General features: G+C 31.4%; 1 long non-coding RNA gene across 1 annotated transcript; it reads right to left on the bottom strand.

Annotated features, from left to right (window-relative positions):
• Nucleotides 1–6799: 6799 nt before the first annotated feature.
• On the bottom strand, nucleotides 6800–8405 carry LOC147074928 (uncharacterized). Its single transcript, XR_015070069.1, has 3 exons — nucleotides 7830–8405; nucleotides 7194–7348; nucleotides 6800–6950 (listed from the first exon to the last, which is right to left on the bottom strand). It is a non-coding gene; the product is annotated as an uncharacterized LOC147074928 (long non-coding RNA).
• Between the last annotated feature and the right edge of the window lie 10938 nt (nucleotides 8406–19343).

Here is a 19343-nt window from a genome sequence, read left to right as displayed (position 1 = left end):
TATTAATGTCTATTATCAAAACTTTTTCTGTTTTTAATTTACTTTTTATCTATTCATGCTACAAATATTTACGAATATTTAATCTCATTTATTAATAAGATGTATGTTTATACCTATTTTTTTTTTTGGTGGATTTCCATTGAATTACAGTACATTTGATTGTATTTTCATTAAGTATAATTATAAAACTATCGGCTATAAAATAGATATTTTAGTTAATGTACGATCTATTAAGGTTAATTCTGGTTTTGTGAGTGAACTATTTTATATAATAATATTATACTCAGGATAGAATATTCTCAATCAATGGTTATTAAATAACACATGCCCCTATTTTTGTTCCATGCCAATAAAACATAATACCTAATATGCAATATATGGTTTGTAATAAGTTTAATTGTATAAGTTCGATTAAAATCCATAATGAAGCATTATTCGTGACCAATAAAAATATCATTGCCACCGTTTTAATATAGAAATTAGGAAAATTTTACTACCTACATTATTATTACGTAAATCTATGGATACAGTTTTTTTATAACTATAATTAGATATGTAATTTTATGTTGATTCCCAATTTCGTAAACAGAAAATGGTGAATGGCATATTTTATAATTACCTATTAAATTAGATAAAAACGATCATTGATACAACTTGATCACAAATTTACAAAAAATCATGTACCTTTCAGTAAATTTATTAAAATTTACGTAAATAAATATTAAGTTTTTAAGTTTGTAGTTTTTGACCACACGGTATACCGTGGTCCATGCAACGATACGCTACGGTCTTACATTCCGAATGTCCTTGTTTTGTTCCGAATATCCACTTTTCGGAGCCAGCGCTGAGAATGATCCGTATATCCACATTGCTTACTTGTAAATAAAACGTATTTTCTCTCAGTTTAATGAATTATACTAATATATTATTCATCAAATCTCTTCTTGGATAATGTGGCAATAATAAAAAGGAAACAGAGTGCTTGATATATATACTGATATTTAAATATAAGACAGGGAACTTTGTTTTTCGTTTCCTGAACAATCGACAATTGGTCTATTCGGAAAACAAGTACTATAGCGACGATTAGTAATGCCTCTCCTTTATACAACTCCCCAATTATGATATTCAACGCAATAATAATATTATATTCTAAATAATTATATAAAAAGGTTTTCTAAATATATATCCTGATTTGGAACTGACTGTCATATAAAATACCCACGCTACTTTTATCAATGACGCCTTGTTAACAATTACGCGTAGGTACCAAGGACAATAATAGATCCGCCATGTTCATCTCCGTAACTCGACCACGTGTCCAATTGTGATTAGGAGAATGTGGGGGACGCTCTAATGAAAATACTACGCAATGCTCTTCATACTTTTAGCGGCTTCTCGCATATCACATGTCTGCGTAGCACGCGACCATTGCGAACCGGTCTTATGGGGATATTATACCCTCAGTATAATTTTCCATCAGGGGTTTTTATAAACCCAGATTACCTCCATAATAATAATAATATAATACATAATAAACTGTAAAAAAAACTTTACAGTAGGACGTAAAGGCGTAAACAGAGTATCTTTTTAGCTTGATTTACAAAGAATACACGAGATATAATATTAAACTCTTATTACCTACTAAAAATACGCAATTTTAATTGGATAACACATTATGACGTCATCTTGGTAATGACAATACATTGAATTCATCACAAAATTCATATTAGAATTAATTCGCATGAGTCATGCTGAGATCGATAGCTCAAAAAATAAGAACACTCACCCAAATATTATTTAAAATTACAGTAATATAATAGTTCTAAACCCATTCGCACTTCATTGTGTATCTATTTTTAAACTTATAACATTTTTTAAGTTAACTTATTTATTGCATTAATGTATTATATAAGTTAAGTTGAAGTTGGCTGTGTTCGTTTTCAGTGTGTATTTGTCATTGGTGAGTGCGCGTAGTGTCTGAAAACGGTTCAAAAGAAAAATACAATACGTAAATTTAAATTCCATCAAGTACCCTCGGTCGATAGTATTCAATTTCACATGACACACATAGCTTAATGGTCAAGGCACGTGCGCGAATCCCATGGGCCGCGAATTCGAATGCCGCTGGGTGTCGAATTTTTTTCAAAAAGATTTTTTATAGTGGTTATATATTTCTCACAGGTATTTTCAAATTATATAATATATTCAATACATTCTTGTGAATTATTCGTTGAATAAAACAAATGGTTTAATAAATTAAATATTGTTATATTTCAATCATCTGGTTGTTTCTTAAGATAGCTTTTGCGGCTAGCAATAAGACAGTTGGAGAAACTTTAATGGCGTAATGCAGCACTTACTGCACTAAAGCCATTTATTCTGAAAACTCATACTAACTCGAGCATTAGATTTATGTGGTGATAAAGCTCCGTTAATCTCTGATAAAAATGTTAATTCCTGGTTATAAAGTTTCCAGTAGTGACTAGATGAGCTTATATTCCATTTTCATTGCTAAGGGTTTTTTTAAAAATACTTTTTCTCAGAATAAGTATGGATTTCAAATCAAAAAACCTTCATTACGATGTACCTATAGTGGGGTTACTGCCAAATGTTAGTAAGTCTCGAAATCATATTATGAAGTAGGAAATTGCAATTTCAAGTTTGATATGCCCTCTACAATTAGGCATAATGCTAATTTATTTGTGCTCTATGTGTGTGTCTATATCGGATTACTTTGAATTTTTTTCTAGCATACTTATTTATATATAGACACATAATTATTCATTGTTAACTCTAAATACCTAAATTATCAACTTTTGGCAGCAACCCCATGTATGTTTAGATACTTATCTACTAGAGATATAATATACGCTTTGATAGAGAGTGAAAATAGTACGGAAATTGCAACAGTATGAAATATAATATAATTAATATTTATCTTTAATGAAAGTTATTATCTGTTTGTCAACCTTCGTATTGATTTTAATTCTTACAGGAATGTTGATATTGAAACACTGTAATATTGTAGTTTAAAGTTTTTTTATTGTTTAATGTCTAATTTTATATGACATGTTAAGCTTTATTATTTTAGTAGTTTTATGTATATTACAGAAAAACACAGTATGCGTGAAACAATTATTCAATTCAGAGATTATTTGTGAACTCCATGATTAAAATTTGATATCGATTGATTTGATTGTGAGAATATTTTTTTTCTCAATGCTGTTGTTGCTACACAATATGTGTATTAATAAGGCAAAGAAAAGGAAAATGGTTGAAGTATTTGAGATGTGGTACTAGCAATGACAGATAATGGTATCCTGGATGGAACACAGAACTATTGTAGAACATCATTGAAAAACTGTCCTCTATGTTTGCATCGTGTTGTGCGATTCTTCGAACAAAATATTCGCCGTAGCCCAGAAAAACTTGAAAGGCTAATAATTGTTTTGAATAAAAAATTGGACATAGTCTGAACATTGAGGGGATGGAGTGACCAAATTTAAGGATTCATTGTAAAAATATATAGCACTCACCGCAAAAGTTACAGTGGATAGGAAATTTTGGCGAAGGCTAATTCAGAATTCCAAAAATTAATAAATAATAAAAAAAAATGTGTGTAGTGTCAACGCTTGATAAAATTTAATCTTAATGACCATTGAAAATCAAATTAACCATTTGAAACTAGTTCAAATAACCCAATACATATTAACACCAAACCTATCTTACTATGTATATCTCAAACAAAAATGCCATAATTCTCCATCAATAATCTAAAAAATTCAAGAATATCAGCTAGAATTCAGAATTGTAATTAATTATTCCAACTTAATGACAGCTTAATCTGCAAACTGGCTAATTCCATTTGAGCAAATTGTTCAAGAAGGAGAAAAAACTTAATATTTTAACTATCGAGCGGAATTTAAAAATTCCAAAAATACACTTCGTTATTTTTACAAATAAGCCGCACTATTAATTAAAACACTATTTTAGCGGACTTGTTCAATATACGATATTGGAATTTGTCTCCTGCAGTTGGCTGTTTTGTGTGAGTATAGAATATATGCTTTATAACAAAATGCCATCAAGATCACATTTGGTTCAGTTGGTTCATACCTGGCTGTAATGCTTTTAAATAACGTTTAAGCGAGAACTAAGAAATCAACACTGTTACAGGTTGCAATTTTTGATTCACCTGTGGCCTTTCCCTCTATTCTAAACCGAAACGGACTCCAAATCACCACCACAAAATATCCACCGTAGAAGAGTAGGTACCTATTTATTCCGCACAAAAATGACAAATCAAAAAAAATACGGCAAACTACATCCAATTTCAAACGATCAGTGTGGGAAAACGACAGATCAAGAAACGATAGAGAGAGATTCCACTATATACTGTATATTATAGTGCATACATATGTGATTATCTTGAATCTCCCTGATATTTTTTAGCTCGATTTCTACGATCCATATAAAATAACTGATTTTGGTTTTATGTAAGTATATACAATTAAACGTTATTTTAATAATAAAATAATCAAAAAACATTCCTTTCAAAATAAAAAAATATTTATATTGTAATTAAAATGAGGAAATGTGCTGGAGATGATAGAAAGAGAGATGATTTTATGCTGCCTTCAAGTTTAATTTAAATTAAATTTGCAGTCGTAAATTAATATTAAATGAAAAGTAAATCCAAGTGAAATAATAATTTTGAATTCATTAACGTCTGACATTAAGGGAAAAAATATGTTACACAATATATAATATTCCGTGGCCTATTTCCTCTTTATTCAAACTTCAATGGCAAAGAGCGACCTTAATCACTTGAACAACAAAACCGTGTGAGCTAACGATGTGCAAAAAATGTAGCTACGTACTCCTCTTGTTAGAAATAATTGCAAAAATGTCAGATATTTTTTATATATGTGCTTTCATGTAGGTATATTTTTTTGATAAATAACTTACCGTGAAAATACGTTATCAAACTACAGATGAATGGAGCTTTCTAAATAAATTGTATTTTAATATCAATTGGATAGTAGAATATTTGTCGCCTCTTATACTATGGGAGGTTAGGATTCAAATCTAGCAGAAATACAAAATAAATGGCGATTCTTGTAGTCCAATGTGTGAAAAACTAACGTCTTATACTGGGGTTTTGGATTTTATTCTTAATGATGTTATACCATATTATTGTATTTTTTTTGTAGCCTGAATTTTCCTGCGATGGTAATACTACTGTACCTAAATATAAAAAAAAAACTGCGTTGCTCAACGAATGTGTGCTACCCGTGCTCACGTATGGCTGCGAGACGTGGACCCCCAACACGAGAGATATCCAAAGGCTAAGAGTCGCACAGCGAGGCATGGAGAGGTGTATGTTGGGCATCACGCGAAAGGAATGGGTTAGGAAGCAGACAGGAGTACGCGATGTAATAGACGTTGCCAAACAGCTGAAATGGAGATGGGCGGGGCACATTGCTCGCCGAAAAGACGGCCGTTGGACAAATGCCGTCATCCAGTGGTACCCAAGGGGCACGAAACGGCCACAGGGTCGCCCTAAAAGCCACTGGATTGACGAACAGGTAAATTTCGGCGGAAATACGTGGCAGCAAAGGACACAGGACCGAGAGAGTTGGAAGAAGCTTGGGGAGGCCTTCATCTAGCAGTAGATTGACACCGGCTGATGATGATGATATAATATGTTTGGATCCAGCACATGGATACAGTGAGTTCAGCAAATTGCTAAAAATCAATCCTCGTAATAAATATATATGAAGATACTTTACTTAAGGCGATGTCTTCGGCCTAAATAACACATATAATGTGACTTTTACGCCATCTATTTATATTTAAAGGCATCTACCATGAATTTCTAAAAATCTGTTACTAAAAACTTTGGTCAGTTTCAATCAGATGGCAGTGAGTTACCATAACTAATTTTAAAAGTAAATTAAAGTTGCCAATGGAATGGAATTCTAGATGAATAAAATTGCTAGACAAAAATTCATTTACATATTATTATTTAAGAATATAATAATATATTCTAATATAACCACTTGAGACCCGAGGGAGAACCAGCCATCAAAAAAAATATTTCTTTGATTTTATGGAAGAGAAGTATTAGTCTATTGACAAAAAAAAATTTTTTACGTTTTTTTTATTTTGTAAAGTAAAATATACTATATGCACATACCAGGTAACACTGCAGATGAATATTACCTACTCTATAAACTTAGGGAAGGTAAAGAAAACAACTTGTCATAGGAATGGTCAATTTTAATAGAACATTACACAATAAAAACAATACAAAAACATTATAAATAGGATAATTAAATATATTTACACTTAAAATTAGTTAAAATTATGAAATAAAACCCTAAATAATATGTACTTTAAAATTGCTTTGAGCTGCATCCTATACTGTGTGATACAGCTCAAAGCAAAATTTTGTGCACACGTATATATTGCATTTTATGCAAATATACCTGGTGCGGGACTTGCATCCAGGGTATCTGCACACGGATGCTGAATGGTGGCCAACGCTGTCCAAACGTACCTCAGCGATCGGTTGGGGGAAAACCGTTCTCCTGCGAGCTGGTGGCTCTGTGTCTACCTGCGATGTCGACATGTTTCTTGGCCGACCTCGTGCTAGCAGTGTTAAAATGTTTGCTACCCGATCTTCATACCGAATCATAGCTTTCGCTAATCTGATTCAGTACGACAACAGTCTCATAATATCCTTTCGGGGTACATTTTCTAGTTTACAATTCCGCATATACGTTAGCCAACAGTTTACTACCGCCAAGTCCACAAAGTGGTTAAAAACCCTCACAGGCCATTTGCATGTCTTCATCGCAGTCCTGTAATAAGCAATTATCCGATCGCCGACATGCCCTCTCGCCAACAAATCTTCCTCCAATTCCGGACCAGCATTCGGCATACTGAAACAATAGGAAAAAAATATTATTACATAATCCATATTTCCTCATTAATTCAAGTATTTAGCAGTAAAAATACAAATAATGATGGTTAATAATATGTTTTGATTGAAGTTTACTATCATGTGTACAAGATGTAATGAATTCTTGTTTTTATGCCAAAGCATGTAATGAAAATGAATCTAGTGTATGACCGGATGGTATATAAAACCAATAAATATATTATTAAGAAAATTGTAAACCTACCATTTTGTGAGCCAGGGAAGCACCCTGGATTGTGATGTCGAAGGTTGTAAATGTCGAATGTAAATGTCGTCGCTGTTGTCGGACTCGTAACCGTCGCCGACTTCGCAGTCTGTCGTCCAATATTTCGTCGAGTTCATCAGTATTAAAAGATTTATCTATATGTAAACAAAAAAACATAACCTAATTACATTCATATACTCGTGTCAAACTTATCACTGTAGCATTGTGAATAATTATAATGATGATTATGAGATACATTTTCGAGACAAGTTTCAGTAATTTTGAATGAAATTAAAATTTTATTTTATTAAATTCGGTTCTACAATCATAATATGCGAATGAAAGAAATTCACTATCTATTAGATAATTTACAAAACGTACAAGATGGGCTCGATGACATTTGTCATAAACATAACCTCAAACTAACGTAAAGTATTTATAATTTTACGAAAACGATGAGTCTACGCCTAAAATAATATATATTGATGATAAATGCATGATGGTGATTGAAAATACAGTATATGTAACTCTTTTCAATAATTTTTGAATGTTTGACAATCAAAACTGCGTGACATAGTTTGTCATTTTGATGTACGATAATAATATTATTTATTATACACTGAAAAGTTTACTTACTTGACAAAAATGTTACTGATGAGTCGATTCCTTCCTGTTTTCAAACAATATACCTAATAATGGCCAAATAAAAAAGAATTGTCATAAATCCGATATTAGATCGAGAGCACGAATGCTACCATAGACTAATGCTACCATATGTTAAAATGCGAGATTTGTTTATTTTGTTGATTATTTTTATCATAAATAATGATAAAAAAACAGTTGTAATTTAAGCAAATACTAATTGCAAATAATTCGCAGTTTCAAATTTTGAATATAGGCAGGTTTATACGTAAATTAAGTTAATATTGTAATTTCAATTATTAAGTTATTTTTATTCATATGGCAATTTCGCCTCAAACTGATAAACTGATTTTTGTCAAAATGCAGAGAAATGTTATTTTGTCTTGTCTATGTGTGAGTTTCATTTTCAACGTCATGTTATGGTATGTGTGTTTTGTATGGAGATATTTTGTTTCCAAATAATTCCACAACGGCAGCACCATACAGACAAACATGTTGCCAATTTGAGCAATTATTATGGTTTCGATTTCTATCGATTCGTTAATATACAAAAATACAAGATTAAATTTAAATAACTGCCGTAAAAATAATAAATAATATTTTTAATAGAAACGCTAAGCGTTATTCGCGATAAATTGCGTGTAAGCCGAGATTTTTCGATTTTAATTGCGTGCTTTCTAACCTCTAAATCGATGTTTTTTAAATTTGAAAAAAGAGATATAAGGATATAATAAATTCCAATTTTCGCTTAGCGTTTCCCTGGGTAATAGATTTACGTACATTTTTATCGTAATTTTGATAATAAATCTTATGTCATTCATTCTTACCACCCGATAGAAATGTACCAAATTTGACACTTATTTTTGGTATATAGAACTCCATGATACTTCTTAATTTTTTATTTTATTTTTCTCATTACTTTTGAATATATATTTACCGATTAATAAACTTTTCTAGCTATTTTTCGATAACAACATTACCTAGAGACATCACCTTAATCAATAGAGGCTTATTATGTGCTTCAAATTTGAGCGGAAACTGCAATTAATAATATGTTATTAAAACAGAATTGAAATATATCTTGACATACAAAAGAATCGTTTTCATGGAGTCAAACAAATACTACAAAATTAATTAAATGTATTTTAAAAATAGTTTTAATGGCTAGTGATTGATTAAACTTTTCTTTCAAATGTGTATTCTATTGCATATAATATAAGTATTGTCTCTTTTAGAGTTAATTATGACAATATTTACTTATGAAAAACAATTGCTCTGAAGAATGGCTCTGAAGCGACACCTCAATTCTCACTTACCGTAAGGGAAAATGGTATTTTAATTGCCGTCAGTTATCATAACTGTGTTTAATTTCAATCTATCTATAGACCATCTAAAATTCTACTATGCTGCATTTATCAAAATCATTAATTTACACTATCCAATTATGATTCTTGATTAAATCTTATGTAAGGTATAATAATTATGATACAGAATCAACACTTAAGATGAATATAATTTAACTGTTTTTTTTATAGGATAACTATTTATTTTTTATGCCAATCATATGGCAGCAACATGTCTGCTGATGACAACATGAAATTATCCACCAAAACACAGTCACTATCACATCATCTAGAAAGGCACTGGTATAATCTCAATCTAATCTATACCATCACGTTTTCATTGGCTTGGTATATAGCAGAAACTCTCCCAGGTAAGGTGTACTGGACGCAGATGTCAGCAATATACTAAGTGGTTTGTACATCTCCGATCTAAGATAGTTTAGAACAATATAGGAATGTGAGAGCACACCGTCGACAGGAGTCTTTGTAGCAGCCATAAAACTGTAGTTATCACATCTTATCGGCGATGACAAATCATCATGATATTCATTGTATCCCCATAAATAAAAGGAATTGAACCCTCACACATATCGGAGTATGCGACTCATTTTTTAACCACGGAATGTTTAATAACGCAAACGTGTAAACGTATTATTATATATTATCAGGGTGTATTGAATGACGGTGAAATTTCTGGAATCGACATAGATAATACAATATATTATTACCTACTTCTCTTGTGAAACGTATTACCGTAAGCTAAAAACACGAGTAGTTTTATCCAATTCTCACATTTATAGTAAAATCTAAAATTTCTTTTACGCTATGAAACAATTGAAGATCTTGGCATAAAAACAGCAAATGTCACAAAGGTCATTTTTTTCAGGAGAGGGTAAAAACATAATATCTTGGTTGTCAAACACATTTTTAATAATTTGACAATGAAGATTCATGGAGGAGCCTTATATGCACTGTATGTATGTAAATAAAATATCAAATTGATGTTTGTTAAATAGATATTTAAAAAGAAATGAATGTGACATTTGCTGTTTTTACACAATTTTTGGACCTTTGTCGTTTTTATAACAAAATTGAAAACATGGAAAAGCAAATAGTATGAATAAAATTATAATTTTATTAAATAAAACAAAAAATATATATTTCTGTTATTTTTTAATCATAATACTACATTTAAGAAGGTTTTGACACATCATAACCAATTATTAAGCTACGTACTTACATGTTTTAAAAAAATCTTCAATTAAATATTTAAAATAAAATCAATCATGTGCATATTACTACTGATTAGTCTTGATCACTCACACCTTCACTGTCTTCTTCAACGTTATCATTTGTATCATTGTCACACGGCAAATTTTCATAAAATGATGCGTTTATTGGATTTTGTAAATACTTAGTTAATTTTAAAATATCTTTTTTCTTTGCGCCTTTCAATGGAATTAAGCCATCATATGCTGGCTTAAATGCAATCGTGACTGGCATTTGATGTCTTTTCACTATATTGAATCTATCCCACAGTCCAGAGAAACTGAGATGTTTGCAAAGCACTTCTCCCTTACAATCCTTGTCTATTTTGTACATTCTAACTTGCCTAAGATGAAAATCTCTGCCGAAGGATGACTTAAAGTAAGGCTTTAACGTATCTTTAATATTTAAAAAAATCTTTTTGCTCCGGTTTCTCCAGAATAAAGGGCCCAGGAGTTTTTCTGGCATCCAATACAACTTTATTCCAATCCTCTGGCACGTCTGCAAGGATTGTTTTCCTTGCACTGCTGAACAAATGAAAGTCAGCGTCATTTGGTAAAAATGTGTGCCCTCTGATAGGAAATATATGGATGACTCGTTCAATTTTTTTTAATACATGTACCACTATATACCAAAACCAAATCATAACAAAATTTTTGTTTTGTCCAGCACATCCGTCACTCAAAATATACAATGTTTTCGTGCCTGCTGGCAGATGGTGGTTTATGTAATGTAGTAACAAAGATGTTACATCATTTTGACCTTGTTTGGCGAATCCTTCATGATACGTGTACATATATACATCATTTCTGGCTAGGTCATGTATCCCAAAAATGTAATACCATAGCTGTCTGGAATAAAATACCGCATTTGTTACCATATTCAGTAAAGGCAAATTTTGCATAAAATCAAACGATATGACTGTGGTATCACTTGAACCACTTGCGAGTTCTTTCAATCTTCGCTTCGTTGTAGTAAACTGTTGTGCTTTAGCCAGGTGAAGTTGATAATCTATCTCAATCTTACGTTTTTCATCTTCAGAGAGATCGGGTAATTTCAGTTTGGTTGTAACTGAATCACAGTATGAACACGTATCGCTTCGAGGAGCTCCAAATGACAAATTATATCTAGTTGTAAATACTCTGTAGTATGTGTCATAGTTTAGTTGAAGCCTGTATTTACTTAAAAACATCTCGTGCATTTTCATAATAGTCAAATTTTCCGGAAGATACCTAACATTCTTATTTTTCGCGAAAGAATAATGACTTTGACGTGCCTTAAATGATTGTATATGAATGTGAATCAACTGTATCACTGATTCAGGCACTGCTCTTGGGCGATTTGGATGCTTTCCTCGTTTGTCCATAGGAGCCGAACCCGAAAATGTGATGTTGTCTTGAATACGTCGCAGCCGGGAATGCGTTTTACCATGTATTGCCACAAATGCCTTCATACAGACTTCTTCGTTAATACCATCAGATGTAGATAGTATCTAAAGTAAATAAAGAGAAAAAATAATTAGTTTTTCAAACACATTATCATTAGGTATAATAGGTGTAATGCCTAATTTGAATGTACATTTTTTATTAATTCAATGAATACTCACTTTATATTTATATGATGCTGAATGCTTGAATATACCATGATCATTGACATCATTTATTATTATCGGAGTATTTTTTCTCGGACGTCTTCTCTTGATCGGTACTACTTCTATACATCCAGATATATAGCCATCTTGTTGATTTTTAGAATCCATTTCATAAAAATTCTCAAATATTTCTTTCCGTAAATCTTCATTTATTTTTGTAAAACAATGAAACCTCTTGCACCTGGAAACATAATAATCAATTAAGTACAATCCTACATAATATACTTTATGACAATCATACATACATTTACATAAAACAATATAGTAAATACAATGCTTTGCATTCGAAAGAAGTCATAACTTCAAAGTAATCACAGCCATTGTGAACTAAATTTAATCACACAAACTATTCAGCATGGTAAATATTTTAGTACGTATTAATAATGTATAAGTTTTTAATTGAATATATGTTATGAATACATAATTATTCCTACCTGCAATCTTCACCGATAACTTTTTTTGAGAGTCGTTTCCCAACATGATTGACATGATCACTTCCCTTTATTTTGGCGGTTTTTATTAATGTTTGCTTGGTTTTATTAACTTTTCTCTTACGAGGCGTTTCGGATGTCTGTATCCTATTACATTCCATGATAAAATATACAAACAATCGTTAAGGAACTTCATAAAATGGCAATGCCAATGACTGAACGAATGAAAGATAATTTTGACAGGTCAGGCACTAACAAGTATGGAATGTATACTAACGCCTAACGCCGCCTGGTGATAAAAGTGTGGAACTACTGGACCTTTGTTGTTTTCAAACAAAATTCCTTGGACTATTGCTGTTTTTAGAAAAGTGGCATATTTTTGAGAGCGGATTTGAGGGAGTTACGATTTTTTAAAAAAATATATCTTTGCACAGTTGTATGTAACCATACACAGGGAATATAGAAATGCAATAAAATGAAAATGGAAAAAAGTGGACATTTGATGTTTTTATGCCAAGATCTTCAATTGAAATATTCAAGGTTATTCAAGTTTAAATAATATTAGAATAAACAATAATATTAAAATATAATAGCAATACTAGCGGCTTTGTACTGCTCTATATGGGAGAAAATGTGGTGTGAAAATTTGCGTAATTTGAATGACAGCAACACTAGGATGTCCAATTAACCGGGGAAAAATACTACTCCATTAGCGGTTTTTTTACAAATATCTAACCAGTTAACCGGTTTAAATCATCAGAATTAAAAATTATTTTGTATGTAGGTGGAATTTTAGGAAATTCCATTTCTATTCCATAAAAGTTGTAGGTATTAATGACCACTGCGCTAGAGTATCTCTCAGTAATTTGGATTATCAAATGATTGTAGAGTAGCAAACAAAAATTTAGGAAACAATATTTTATTTTTTATCACTCTGCAGTCAATTTTATTTTTATTGTTCGCACAAATACCTAGGTACTAAGAATTTGGTTATTTCGTTTATAAAATAGTCAGTTTGTAAGAAATACATTTAATACATTAATGGACTGCAATGTTTGGTAGGTTGTTTGGGGTAGGGTGAATTTAGAAACTTAGGGCACTAACATTGTTACGAATACCATCATTCTTAGCTCCCAAGTCACTAACGCATAGACTGTCACCGTTGTGTCACTCGAGCGTACGGTCACCTTGTATTTTTCGGTATCAATGTTAAATGTTATTAGTTTTACTGTCGATATGACACTAAATTAGGAGGTGCCCGGAAGCAATATCGATGGAAAAAGTTTGAGATTTTTCAGTGGTAGATTTGGACAACATTAACACAAACATATTTTTAAGATTTCTGTATAATAAAATTACATGACTGGTTTTATCTGTTTCGAGACCCCCTTTAAATCGTTTGACAAATCAGCTGTATCACCTACTTCAAATATAATAACCCACTAATTACTTTGTTATAATATACAGAATAGTATTTAAAAAATCCTTTATTATAATTATTATCATGGATCATTTTTTGTTAGGTACCTACTTCTACTATTATCTTCGAGACATATACAAATTGACAGATACATCTTGTTGAATACCTGTCGTTAAAGATTCTTTAAAACGTGAAAATCTCAAAAATAAAAAATACAAAAAAAAAACATAAAAAATCCATTTACGTGACATGATTTATCAAAGCAGCATAATGCTCAGCAGCTAATCTATATAAGCGCATTCTTCTTAATCCAGTAAAATATAGTATGGTTTATGGGGCAATGGTGTAGAAAGGTTAACCGAAGACGCGTATGCCTTAGATTTATTAGACACCTTCAGCGGTGTGTTCTCAAACACTCAATTACCTCACACCACTTAATTTCCCCTGTTAAGGGGAGAACGGGGTTAACTGCTGCACTATATATTATAAATTATTATTTTGCTGAGCGTGTTTTCTTTTATTTATTTTTTTATAAACAGAATTATTTTTTATTCTGCTACCATCTTAATAATACTATAGCATAACAATTCAAACCTTGTTGCAAGATGATGACGTTTGATTTTTTCTCAGAAATTGTTATTTTAATTCTAAAGCCTTGATTTTGACGAAAGTGTATGTTTTTTTATATTTACTACTTGACCATGTCCGATCCTAATAAGATTATATGGGCCTCCACAGAGTGGAGGTTTGTATTAACAGATTTTGTTTTTACGAGAAATGGATGTCAGTCACTTGCTCAACCTTATAGGTCCATACCCTGACTCAAACACAAATTGAAAAACAATATGACGTGTATTTGTCAGACCTAGTATTCGAACTGGGACCCACAACACTATAGGGCAGGCCAACGCTTAAGCTGCGCGGCCATCGTGGGTTTTCTGTGGTTCGTGGCATCGTTTTATATTTAGTTTAGTGGAATTCAGCCATGCACAATGAAATTATACAGTTTTAATAAGGAATTAACCAATAAATTTCAGTATAATAAAAAGGAATAACTGATTAATCTCAGAAAAGGTTATTCAATTTTATAGCACAATATATAAATTGTTGACTCTTTTTTTGCTTAATTATAAAGAGAAGAACTTTCTACATTGAATAGCATTATTAACTTAAAATCTTTAAATTTTGAGTTGTCTTCTTACTTAAATGGGGTATCGTATGTATAGATTTTGATTATATAAAGGTATATTATTTAAGCTGACGCTACAGACCATTAAGTCCATGGCCGAATACACAAACGTCCTCCAGGTATCTCCACCCCAAGCTCTCTCTCTTCAGTCGATCACCTGCGTTTTTCTTGACGTTATCTGCCCATCTCCTCCAGGGTCAGCTCAGAGGTTCCTTCATATACTTTATGGAGAGCTTTAGATCCATCGCATCTAACAATGTGACTGGTCTATCTGAGTATTTGCGCCCTCAAGACATTAACTATATAAGGCTTAAATTATTTGCAAAGCTCAGCATTTGCACGGATGCACCACATTTAGTTATTTTTATCCAGTGCACGTATTTTGTTTTTTAATAATATTTGAATAAAATATTATTTTGATAGTCTTCTTTTGTTTTTCTATTAGGTTCCATGGCTCCATGTTTTACACCTATACAGAGCGATTAATTTTACAGTCACGTTGGACAATAGAATATTACAATATATGTTAATAAATAATAGCTGTTACACATTTTGATGGTTAAGTGTTTGTAAATAATAATGTGCAAAGAAGATACATATTTTTGCGACCAGTTGACTAAGTCTTAGTGCTAAAGAAATCTTCAATTGCATGTCAAGGCGACAACGAATCCGACCTCTGGGAGAACCAATTACTAAAGATTGATGTGTTACTCCAAAAGGTCAAATGACTAAATACTCAGAGCATATCAGTAGTCAGTACCTATCAGTACTATTATACTGAAGCACAAAGAAAGATTTCATTAATCGCTTAGTATAGTATTTTGTAGGCGTAGTTATAACAACGTCACTATAATACTGCGGTATAGAAGGTAAAGAGAATCCATTACTCTATGCTCTCTGAAAAACACTTAAATAATGAATTCCAGTTATCTCTATTCTCAATAATAAGACAAAGGATAAGAAAAGAGTTACCCATTTGATAAACTATTGAGATACATGCTCTGAATATGCCGCCTTATAAATTATTGAGTGCAGCGTTTTGCGTGAATCCGTTTTGCTTTAAGTTATAAATTTGACTAAGTGTTGTATATTATGAAGTGAATCAATTAATGGCAATTTTTAAAATACAGTTTAAAACTTTCCTATGATAAAGGGATTTTTACTGCTGTTTTAGAGTCCTGATCAAATCGCATTGAAAAAACAAATGGTAAATTAGTCAAATATTCCACTGAAGACGTCTCACTAAGAGTGCAATTCAATTTGTTTTTTAAACTAATTAATGTACATATACTTTAGTGATATTGTACCCCAACTTACCATATAGTTTTTAATGGTGAATATTTATTAGCATATAAATGCATGAGACATTTTAAAAAGCCTTCCTCAATTAAACATCTCTAAACGTTTTAAAAAGAAACTGAAAATCTGGTTACTTATCAAATGTCGTAATATAACTAACTTATACTTTTAAGATTATCAATGGTAAAACTGCAACTAAAATAGTACATAAAGTAAGTAGATAAAACAAAACATCATTAGTAGGCCACCATTTTCAATTTACCTACAGTGTTTCCAATATAAACTAGTTAGGTACAATACTAAAATCCTTCTCAAATTGCTATCAAATATTGTAAAATCTACCAAAATTTGTAATTATTAATAATATCGAGTAAATTGATATGCCACGTTGTAATCATCTGTAATTGAAAAAGGATGAAAAATAAGCTTATTTCCATATCTAAGCATATAGATACTTTTAACCAGATGCATTATATGATATATAATGGAAACACGTAAGTTTACGTTACCTTTTATTAAGTGAGAATTTAAATACACAATAAAAAAAAAACTAAATAGACTCTGTAGGTGAATTTACCTGTAGCACCTTTACGTTACGCGACTGGCATCATCGTTAGCGAGAGATAAATTTCCTCCGGCGCATTTCTTGGGGATGAGATTTGTCACTCAGATTGTGTGAGGGGTGAAATTGTGCGATGCAGTAGAACGACACATATATGAGCCACTTTATTCTACATACTTACATAATAACACACAGCAAACATAATAACGTGCTCGTAGGTAAGGCTTTACGCAGAACTCTACAGATTTGCACACAATAATATCACCGTTGAAGTGCTTCTAAAATAATCAAAAAAACTTTTTCAAAATATACCAGAGGCTAAGAATAATAAAGCGAGCTAGATGAAGCCATCATATAATAGTGGATGTAGTTCTACTGATTATGATATTGTGAAAGTGTGATTTTTCAATAAATAATATGTGTGTAAAATCAGGAGATTTATGGTTGAAGGTTTTGAACATAATATTCTATCATGTATATAAGTATTATGTATGTGTACCTATTGTATTATACGAGGCAATTAAGAGGTAGTTCCTATGATCTGTAGTGATGTAAAACTCTGTTGTTAATTATGCAGTGAATTTCCATATATTACCGTGTTCAATATATGTCTATACCTATATATTATAATATATGCTTTAACAATTTACGGATATAATATTATAATAAAACCGTTCAAATGTGAGTGATGCAGGAAATTTAATAAATGTCTATTTAAAACATCTATAGATTTAATAAATAAAAACATGCTTTTAGAACAATAACCATTTCAAAGGTTCAAAATACCATAAAGTAAGTAAATATTTATCGTTATCGTTACTTTGATATATTCCACTTACATGAGAGTGAATTTAGGTGGACGTTGTTTTATGAGTTTTTAAGAAAGGGTCTATCAACCTAGTTCACTCTGTGTGTTTTCATGTACTTTTATTTTTCTTATTTTGCTATTTTATTATTACACTTACTTTATGTCAAGTCGTGTACGGCTTGAGTTTATAATAATTGTTCATGTTCATTATATGTAAAATAAATAAATTTGAATTTGAATCTGAATATGAAAGATTACTTATTTCACGTTTTTACATGATTCTTTACCAGAATAATTATTGTTAATTATTGTAAAAAAACTTAATTAACTAAAACTTACTTAAAACTAATGCAAAGCGTTTTTATATCTCAATCCAACCTTGACGAATTGCAAAATACATCAAATAATACGAGTAGGTACAATGTTTGCTAAAAATAATCTGCAATAACAAATGATTTATTAAATTTTAATCTTTGGTTGTACCATTTTCCATTATAATAAATTCGATGTTGTACTCTCTCGATACCGATAAGTAAAGTGGATGACAAACTAATAAATACCATTTTGCAAAAAGCAAAGATATACCTGCATGTATTCCAACAATTTTATAAAACTTTACTAGTAGAGTACACTGGAAATATTTCCATATGATTGGAATAAGATTAGACATGAAAATAAATGTTGATTATAATATTATATTTACTGACTATTTAACAAAATAACCAAATACGAGGGTGGGTCAATAATTCCTTAGAAAAAAGCATTAAAACAGGTTTTATTTTTGTATTTTTTTTTATTTCTCAACATAATTTCCTTGGAGCTCAATACACTTGGTTAGACGTTTCTCAATTTTTTTTAAACCGTCAGAAAAATAAGTTTTCGGAAGGTCCTCAAAATAAGCTTTTGTCCGATCGATGACTTCTTCATTTGAAAAAAAACGTTGTCCACTTAGCCATTTTTTTAAGTTTGGGAAAAGGAAAAAGTCACTGGGGGCTAAATCTGGCAAATACGGTGGGTGGTCGACCAATTCGAACTTCGATTCTTCAATTTTAGCCATTGATCGTAAACATGTGTGAACACGGGCATTGTCCTGATGAAAGAGGATTTTTTCCTGTTTAAATGAGGCCGTTTTTCTTCAATTTTGTTTTTTAGCTGGTCCAATAAAGATGCATAATAATCCCCTGTTATTGTTTTTCCTTTTTCCAAATAGTCAACAAAAATAATTTCACGTGCATCCCAAAATACAGCAGCCATAACCTTACCAGCTGATTTTACGGTTTTCGCCTTCTTTGGACATGGTTTGCCTTCGCAATCCACTGCTTTGACTGTTCTTTCGTCTCGGGAGTATAGTGGTGTATCCATGTTTCATCTACAGTCACAAAGCGACGAAAAAATTCATCCGGATTGCGTTGCATGAGCGACAACAGGGCTTTAGAGGCCACCACCCTACTGCGTTTATTGTCGGCTGTGAGCAAACGCGGCACCCATCTTGCAGAAATATTTTTCATGCCCAATTTGTCATGTAAAATAGAAATGACG

This window comes from Rhyacophila brunnea, unplaced genomic scaffold (assembly GCF_057557595.1).
Source record: "Rhyacophila brunnea isolate RB1 unplaced genomic scaffold, BYU_Rbru_1.0 scaffold_15, whole genome shotgun sequence".
Taxonomy (NCBI): domain Eukaryota; kingdom Metazoa; phylum Arthropoda; class Insecta; order Trichoptera; family Rhyacophilidae; genus Rhyacophila; species Rhyacophila brunnea.
This window is presented reverse-complemented; position numbering and strand designations above follow the sequence as displayed.